Source organism: Dipteris shenzhenensis, chromosome 25 (genome assembly GCF_047967505.1).
Source record: "Dipteris shenzhenensis isolate YYH24624 ecotype China chromosome 25, Dip_SZ_1.0, whole genome shotgun sequence".
Taxonomy (NCBI): domain Eukaryota; kingdom Viridiplantae; phylum Streptophyta; class Polypodiopsida; order Gleicheniales; family Dipteridaceae; genus Dipteris; species Dipteris shenzhenensis.
The window spans coordinates 1,386,977-1,394,083 of record NC_141620.1 but is presented as its reverse complement, the minus strand read 5'-3'; positions in this window follow the sequence as shown (position 1 = coordinate 1,394,083).

Sequence of the window (7,107 nt, the reverse complement as noted above, 5' to 3'; positions counted from 1 at the left end):
AAGTTCGTGGAGGAGACTGTTGCTGTAGCGAGCTATGGTGGCTTGTGACTCTAGGAGGCTGTAGCAACTCGTGACTCAGTGCAGAATACAACATCATATGTTGACGCTAAAGATAGAAGTTGGGGATCTCAATAATCTTGTCCAAAATGAGGAATTTCACTTGAAGATACACAAGGAGTTTATCCAAGCAGCTTCGTAAAGATTCCGTGGACTGAGATCTCAGCCTGTGCATGCTCACCTAGTTTGTGGGATTCTCAACTTCACACCACAGATGGTCCAGCTCCATCTTCAAGTCCTTAGGATGGTGTTGCCCTCAAGCTTTAGGGTGTGGATTCAAAAAATGGAGGATATGTGACGACGACTGCCAGAACGATTCTTGGGGGGGTCACTCATCATATGTAACCCGATCACGTGAGTTCAATAAAAGGATATTTTTTATTTTTAAAATTTATAGAAATAAATATACATAAGGGACTATTTAAAATAGTTTTGAAAAAAATGTACAGATTCGTATAGAAAAGGGGTACATTTCATTAATGAAAATTTTATAGATAAGGCATTATACAAATAGGCCTTAAATGCATGTGATATAGAGGCCAAAAAGGAATTGCACTAGAGCATGAGCTTGCTACTTTCAAAATAGCATGCACAAATGGTGAAAAATCAGCAACATTGCTTGCACCCACAATCTTTCACCTTTAGTCATTAAAGTTCAATTAATGGGAGACAAAATAGCATGCACAAATGGTGAAAAATCAGCAACATTGCTTGCACCCACAATCTTTCACCTTTAGTCATTAAAGTTCGATTAATGGGAGACACTGGCGGAGGTTTGTCGTCTCCTGTTGGAGATTTAGATGAAGGTCTCTGCCTTCATATGGGATGGTGCTACAGATAGAGAGTCAATGAAGGATGAGTTGATATTCACAAGGCTATAGGCTTGCTTATAGAGCTATGGAGGCCTAAGAAGTAATCTACTCTCACCCAAATAAGGTCTAAGGCCTACCTTTCTCTCAAAATTATATTTTTGATCCTCTCTCCCTATCTCTTTCTCACAAGAACAATGGGGACGAAATATATATATATATCTCCCTCTTAGGAATGAATCGAATCCATCTTAGAAGATTTCTCTCACGTAGTAAACGAAAGAACTCTCTCTCACACAAAAAAGAATAGTCGATGGAAACTTTCTTTCAAAGAATGGATGAAGATCTCTCACCGGAAGTGGACTCTCAAGGAGAACAATCAAGAGAATTCTCAATCTCACAATCTCTCTCACACTCTCAAGAATCGCAATGCCTCAGCGAAAGGCAAGGGAGCTCTCATACCATGACAAAATATTAAGAGGGGAGAGGAGAAGAGTGGAGATGAGGAGAGAGGGAACAGCTAGAGAGCTCACCAAAAATGACTAACTGTACACTAGATTTAGTTGAAAATGTAGAATATATACAACCCATTTAGGGTTAGGGTTAGGGCATCTAGCCCTTTCCTTTATAGCACTCTATTGGGATGTGTATGTGTGCATGTGTGTGTGTGTACATATGCGAGGACACATGCATGTACGTGTGTGTGTGCATTCACATGTTTATATTTGCATAAGCATGTGTGTGCGTGTGTGTGATTATATTTTCATAAGCATGCATGATTGTGTGGAATTGTGCATGCACGCATTATGCACATGCAAGCGTGTGTGCCCAAATAGATTTAGGTGTAGATGTAGGTGCATGCACATGCATGTGTGCACATGTGAATGAATTTGTGTGCATATGGATGTGCATGTGCACACATGGGATCATGATCCATGTTGGTAGTAATTTATTCTCTATCATTATTACAAGAGGAACACCAAAGATAGGTCGCTCCAAAAGGCCTCATCTCTATTTGCACTCTTGAATTCTCTATAGCGACTTTAGAATTGCCCTTAGGAGGCTCTTGCTCCTCGACTCCCTTTCTACTCCCTCTTAGCCCCCTCCTACCTCACTCCTCGCCCCTCTCTCCTCTCGCCTCTCAACCCCCTCCTTGCCTTACCTCTCCCTCCTCCCTCAGCCCCTCCTTGCCTCCCTACCCCTGCCTTCTTAGCCCCCTTCCCTCACCCTCTACCCCCGCCCCCTACCTAGCTACTTAGCCCCCTCTCCCCTACCCTCTATCCCTGCCCCTACCCCTGCTTCTTCTCAGCCCCACTCCCTTGCCTTCTACCCCTGCTTCTTAGCCCTTGTCCCCTGCCCTTTACCCCCATTTTCCCATTGCCCTCTATCGCTGTCCACTACCCCTACTTCTCAGTCTCCCTTCCCCCGCTTTCTTCCCCTGCCCCATTCCCCTACCCCATAGCCCTTTTCCCTTGCCCCCGCCCCCTCCCCCCTCACTTCCTCTCCCACCCTTTCAGCCTACCTCTCCCCTTCCCTCCTCCTTCATCCCCTCTCCCTTCATCCTCATCCTCATCCTCACCCTCACCCTCACCCTTACCCTCACCCTCACCCTTCACACCCTCCCTCTACCTTCACCCTCATCTTGGACTCTCCTCCGCCTTCACCCTCTTCCTAAGTAGATTTTTAGTCGGATGGTGCTCAATAGTGTTCAAGTCATTCTTTCCACCCTGATTGATGATGGCTGTACCTTCAGCCAATCCTCGCCCGCTTCCATCGGTTTTGAAAACCATCACATTCTCAAAAGATGAGTTGCAGTAGCTCAAAAAAGATACAGAGCAGGAGAGTGCAACATCGCTCTTTGTTTGCATCCATGGGTCCCACCCTTCTAGGTTACATGCTAGTGATTAGATGCGCACCACTGTACCTGGAGACCTTGCAGGGCACTTCATAGATATTTGTTTGCTTGGTCAAGGTTTCTCGTAGGTTGTTTTTGATTCCACGGATGCAATAGGTACAGTGCTCTAGGCCATTCCTTTGGCACTGAGCTCCAGGAGGATTTTCTTGACACCCTGCTTGTTGGGTTTTGACCTTGTGGAGGAGGATGGCCAAACGTTTTCACTTTTCTTCAGATTCCCCGGCCTCCTTCAGGTGTACCATCAACTTTTATCGTCCATTGGAGCCGCTTTTTGGGATAGTCACCGAGATCCCCTTTCGTGGGATGCATTCTTCGACAGCAGAGGAGGCAATCAGATGGATGGGGTACCACATGTTAGGGTCGTTGTCTCTGACGCTAACATTACGGATGACCACATCATGCTCCAGCTTCCAGATGGCTCATTCTTCAGGTAGAGAGTCGAGATTGCTAGGAGATAGGATCAGTGTAGGATTTGCAGGACCCCTGAGCATTTTACTAGAGATTGCCCAAGGAAGAGAAAAAAGAAATGGCCTAAAAGGTCCACGGGTGTTGTGCCTCTTAGCACCACCTCGGCTGGACCTACTTCATGATCTATTGCACGTCCTATTACTTCTTGTGTTGCTGGAGCTAGACCTTCCAACGCTTGTCCAGGACCATCAGCATCTCATCCCAGACCTTCTTCTTCAATGCAAATAGCTTTGTATTTTTATGGGGCTTTTAGTCCATGCCAACAAGGAGCCGAGGGGATAGTCTTAATGAATCCTGAAGGTCAAGAAGTATGGGCAAGAGGACAAGAGCTTCCAGGTATCATAACTAACAATGCAGCTGAGTATAATGCTTTGATTTTTGGTTTGGAGGGTTGTCTTCAAAGTCAAGTTAAAGAATTGGAAGTAAAAGGATATTCTCAGCTTATTATAAAGCAAATGCAAGGGCATCACAAGACAAGAAGTCCTCATTTGAAGGAGCCTAATCAAAAGGCTATGGCACAATGTAGTCGGTTTGACTTTTGCAAGTTTGTTCATATAAACAGAAAAGAAAATCAAAGGGCAGATGAGTGAGCTACTCAAGCCATTGTAGTGCCAGACTGGGGGGTGGTTTCTTGGGTAGACACTGGATGGCCAAAACTATAAGATGTTCAACAATATGTGGAAGAAGGCATGTTTCCTCGAGGATTAACTCCACAACAGAAGCACAGATTGGTTACTTTTGGCCACACCTCCATAAGGATGTATATGAATGTCACGAATGGAACCTATCAGCTTGAGGATGTTGATGGCATGGTGATACCCGATGCACCAATGAGTATCACCTTAAATTCTTCTATGCTCGACCACCTTGAGGGCCAGCAGACCCTCTTTGTACTAGAGAGGATCTGCTGGGGGGGGAAAGATGTGACGCCAAAAATTGATATTTTTAACTTGGCATTGATATTGTTTTTCTCTATGTTTGATAAGAGTTTGAGTATCAAGTGATAGCCTAGCGGCTCTCACTTATTTCTATTTTCTATGATATTGTATGGGATTGAGAGGATGAGTGGAATGGCTCATTGTAAATACCATAGGTATGAATTATAAATACCTTGGTATGGGGTGAGAGTTATTTATGTATGGGATATTATGAGTTTTTTAGCAAATAGGAAGAGTGAGTCATATAAAGAGGTGGGCTCATGTCCATGTGTTCCAATAATATAAGAGAGGCCACATGCCAAGAGTGTGGAAGGCATGTGGAGGAGTGTGAAGTCAAGAAGAATCCTTCTAGAACTCCTATGTGGAATAAGGAGGATGTGGACATGTGGAAAAGAGAGGGTCCCTATGGGCTCCATGTGGGGAGACTCTTGACTTTCTCAATATTTTAAGAGTCTTGAGCATCTTTTGATGGGACACATGGCAAGAGTAGCCAAAAAGGACATGGATGGTGACATACGTGCTTATGTGATTGATGGGGAAAGGAATCTACAGGCAGCAATTGTAAATGGGTGAAGGAGGGTAACAAAATCTCTATAAAAGGAGCCCTCCTCTCCCTTGTTCATCAATCTCTTCTACCATTAGGCCTCATGTTGCTAAGCTCTAGTCTCCCCAAGCCTCTTCCATGAGCCTTCTCTCCCTCTTGTAGATATTCTCTTATGTAGACTCTTGAGTCCATCTCTCTCTAGTTTATTCTCTCTCTATGAGTAGTCTTGGAGCTTCCGCTCCCTCTTGTATGTATGAAACCTCTTCTTCTCCCTTGTGTTTGTAGTCTTGAAGTGGATTCTCACTCTATTTGTAATAAAGGTCACTTCAGGTTCTCTCTCTCTTGAGTGTCTCTTCCCTTTTCTTTCTTTCAAAGCCTTAAAAGTTCTTTCTATTCGGCTGCTCACTGTGCACACATGGTCCCTCTGTTTCCCGAGCCACCATGCAAACTTCTTCCCCTCTTCTAGGCAAAACCTATGAGGGGTGGATCGTTGATGAAGGTGGAGTCTTGAGGGAGCATCTTGCTCAGGCGAAATTAGCCTGGGTGGAGGGTAGTTTTCATGATAGTTTGACCCCCTGTTAGTGTTTTGCTCATAACTTTTTGCTCGATAGTCGGATTGTAATGAAATTTATATCAGCGCGAAGCTCTCTTTGAGGTGCATGTTTCTATGTGATCAATCTTGAATCAGATATTGCTGTAAAAAGTTATGAGTCTCTGTGTTTGACAGTCTATTTTCATGATAGTTTTTACCCCCGTCTAGTAAACTGTCCATAACTTTTTGGCCGCTTCTCTGTTTCTTACGAAACATATATCAACGCGAAGCTCTCTTTAAGGCGCATGTCTCTATGTGCTTAGATCTTGAATCAGATACTGCTGCAAAATGTTATGAGTCTCTGTGTTTGACAGTCTGTTTTCATGACAGTTTTTACCCCCTTCTAGTAAACTGTCCATATCTCTTCAACAAGCGTCTGTCTGTTTTCAATGAAACTTATATCAGCGCAAAGCCCATCTCAAGATGCATCTCTTTGTATGATTGAATCTCTGATATCATGTCTTTACTAGAAGTTATAGGCCTCTGTGTCTAATGACAGTTTGTAGAGTGTTTTGTGCTAAGTATAAAGGTGTCTATGAAGGAGGTGCAATGTTTCCTCGGAATCTACCCATCCAATCTAATCAACCCCTTCAAACTTCTGGATATATATAAGTTCATGTCATGTTGAGCTGCAAGATCTTCTTTCAACAACGTATCGCTCTTCTCTTTGGTGTAGACCGGCTCGCTGAGATTATGGCCTTTGCTAATCCTTTCCTTCTTCCTATGCTTGATTACAACATCACTTGGGATATTACCATCTTCATTCTCATCTGAGGGAGGAAAGTATGGTGTGGTAACTTGGCACAAAAGCTTCTTTCTAATGTCCCATTCTTAATGATAAATATCTTTGGCAATCAGTTCGAAAGCAGCAGGAAGTGAAGAGGTGCGTGAAGTTTATTACCCCCAACTTCATGTCACAGTGTATGTGTATGTGTATGTGTATGTGCATGTGTATGTGTATGTGTATGTGTATGTGTATGTGTATGTGTATGTGTATGTGTATGTGTATGTGTATGTGTATGTGTATGTGTATGTGTATGTGTGTGTATGTGTACGTGTACGTGTATGTCTATGCATATATGTGTATGCGTATGGAGTGCATATGTCTATGTCTATGTCTATGTCTATGACTATGTCTATGTCTATGTCTATGTCTATGTCTATGTCTATGTCTATGTCTGTCTATGTCTATGTCCATGTCCATGTCTATGTATATGTATACGTATACGTATACGTATACGTATACGTATACGTATACGTATACGTATACGTATACGTATACGTATAGGTATATGTATATGTATATGTATATGCACATGCGCACGGATGCGAACACACACACCTGCGCACGTGCGGACACACACAGGCACGCACACACATACATACATTCATACATACATACATACATGCATGCATACATACATACATGCATACATACATGCATACATTCATACATACATACATACATGCATACATACATACATACATACATACATACATACATACATATATATATATATATATATATATATAGAGAGAGAGAGAGAGAGAGAGAGAGAGAAAGAGAGAGAATGTTTATCCATCTCTACAATGTTCATCAAATGGAAGACAAGGGTACTACTTGCAAAAAAAAGCACAAGGAATTTGGTCTTTAGATGATAATGCTAGAACCAAAAACACCATATCAAATCAATCAGCATTCCTTTGTTCCATGCCTAGAGTGAACTTCCTCTCAATATTTACTCCATGCAGACCCTCCAACTTTGTGAAATCACTCACCTACC